The sequence below is a fragment of the Papaver somniferum genome, chromosome 8 (genome assembly GCF_003573695.1).
Source record: "Papaver somniferum cultivar HN1 chromosome 8, ASM357369v1, whole genome shotgun sequence".
NCBI lineage: Eukaryota > Viridiplantae > Streptophyta > Magnoliopsida > Ranunculales > Papaveraceae > Papaver > Papaver somniferum.
Window position 1 is genome coordinate 144,158,340 of NC_039365.1, and position 2,576 is coordinate 144,160,915.

At 39.8% G+C, this 2,576-nt stretch overlaps 1 pseudogene; it reads right to left on the reverse strand.

The window, feature by feature from the left end:
• Positions 1–1,544: 1,544 nt before the first annotated feature.
• On the reverse strand, positions 1,545–1,644 carry LOC113307215 (annotated as a pseudogene).
• Between the last annotated feature and the right edge of the window lie 932 nt (positions 1,645–2,576).

A 2,576-nucleotide genomic window follows, 5' to 3' on the forward strand; every position in this document is an offset into this window, starting at 1 on the left:
ATTTTTTATTTTTTTTTTATTTTTTTGTCCTTTTTATGTTTTTGGGTATTTATCTTGTGTCTACAGGTTCTGGATCATAAAGAAAATTGAGCCAAGGAGTTTGGTGATTTCATAAAGACTTGGAGCTAAAGATTAAAGCAAAAAGAACAGAAAAGAAGACAATTTTAGTTTAGGGTTTGTTTATTTTATTTAAAAAAAAAACTGTATTAGGGTTTATTTTTTGTAATTTTTCTTTATTTTTTTGGACTTTTGGACTTTGGGACATTTTTTTATTACCCTACGGAAGGGTACTTTAAATATAAACTGTTTGCAGAGAAGGAGGACAATTACGATATTGTCTCTGCACCTTGGGTTCGTACACTAGACATCGGAGTCAGTGGCCCGAGTCGACTACAACCGATTCATCCCCCGTCTGGAACGGGAGGTAAGATTCTAAACACTCGCGAATCCCCTGTCAGCGAGTTACTGGACTCCTTCGTATGCATATATGTTGAGGACTGAATACGGACATTTATTTTTCTAGTAAAGGGCAAGGCCTGGCCATACAAGATAAGGGTTCGGATTTCATCACCGTTCTCTTCTTGCCCGCTTTAGGAACACGTAACCTACGCGAACCTAAGCCTAAAATTTTGACTAGAACGAGACCGATAGGGTAACGAGCTTAACAGGAAAGTCATTCGAAAAATATTGGTTACTCTTTTAAGCATACTTCGAAGTTCTTGACGGTTTCTGTAAGTTGAATGCGTGACTGCGCCGCCTTGTAATACCGGTGAGGCCTTGGGTATCAAAGCTCCACCGAGCTTCCCTCGCCTCTATTCAACTTACGTTAACTCGGATTGATTCCAGAGGGGTTTGCTTAAATTGTAACGAATTCCCGTTCGAAGGATTAGAAGCTGGTCTAGAAACAATCTAAGTGGAGCCATCATGCTTTTTGTTTGCTAGAAATCAATAGGTTTGATTTGGTTGAGTCGGCCTTGATCTGTGTTTGCTTACCCTTCCAATTTAGAAAATTCTATTGTATGCCTGAACGTAAAAGAGACGCACTAGGTAGATTTGTTAAAGAGAAACCTAGTAGTTCGAAGCGTCTCGATTACCTTAATCTAGAAAGTCCGGCTTTTGAAGAGTCTGTTTTTGAACGTTCTTTGACTGAGGAGAGAATCCTGTTGCTCCGATAGCGCCAGAAATGGCAACTTTGAAAGCTTTGTTGAATCCAACTAGGACTACCCGTCCTTCGTGTATTAAGTTAGCTGAAACGGAGGCACCCTATGAACTGAAACCTGGGACCTTACAGATGCTCCCAATTTTTTAGGGAAAGAAAATGAAAACCCTTATTACCATGTTAGGGATTTTGAGGAAATTTGTAGTACTCTAAGAATTAGAGGCTTAGATGATGATGCTTTGAAACTTAGGTTATTCCCATTTTCCCTGAAAGATAAGGCCAAGTCGTGGCTGTATAGTTTGGACTCCGAGTCATTGAGACATATGAACAACTTACATCTGCCTTTTTCAATAAGTTTTCCCTAGGCACAAAACATCGTCTATTAGGACGCAAATATGCACATTTTCACAACAAGAGGGAGAATCTTTATATAGGTATTTGGAAAGGTTCAATGATTTATTATCCCAGTGTCCTCATCATGGTTTAGAAAAGGTTAGGCTAGTTCAGATCCTTTATGAGGGTTTAGATTATTCCACAACGACCATGGTTGAGTCTCTATGCACTGGTGGATTTGAAAACCAAACTGTTGATGCGGCGATGGAATTTTTTAATGAAATCGAAAAAACCCAGCAATGGGAAAATAGTAGGGCACCCCAGAAAACAATTCTTTTAAGTAGAGGAAACGTTAATAGGGTAGAAGGAGGCTATGAATCAGATGCCAAAATTGCTGCTATAGCAAAAAGGTTAGAAGCCTTAGAAGTGGGCCAGACTAGTGGTAGAGTGGAGCCTTTTTGGGAAGGCCAGAATATTGAAGAGCAGGCCAATGCTCTTTATAATAACACTAGATTTGATAACCGTCAAAAGATTGACCCATATTCAGAAACCTATAATCCTGGTTGGAGAAACCATCCGAACCTTTCGTGGTCTAAGGGCCAAAGTCAAGGTCAGTTTAGTAATTCTAATGCTCCCCCAGGTTTTGGCTATACTAAGAATCCTTCAGGACTAGCTCAGTTTCAGAATCAGTCAGATAAGAAAATCCTAAGTTTAGAGGAATCTCTCGCCTTGTTAACTCAGCAACTGCAAAATTCCAGTTATCCGTAGAACAGAGTCTACAGCTAGTAACAGGATAGGACAAGAAAATAGTCAGGCTATTTCCGAGTTAAAACCCAGGTTGGTCTGATAAGTGATTCTTTGAGAGAAAAAGGTAAGTTTCCTAGTCAAACACAACCCAACCCTAGAGGAGTTCATGAATTAGGTGCAAAACCATCGAATCAATTGAATGCTGTTAGAACCCTTAGAAGTGGTAGAGTTGTAGACAATAAGGTAACCATGCCCGATAGTGAACATACTGTAGTTCACCCCTCAGGATCTCACCTCTCAGGACCAGTAGCTGAAGAGACTGATAAAGTTTCTGATG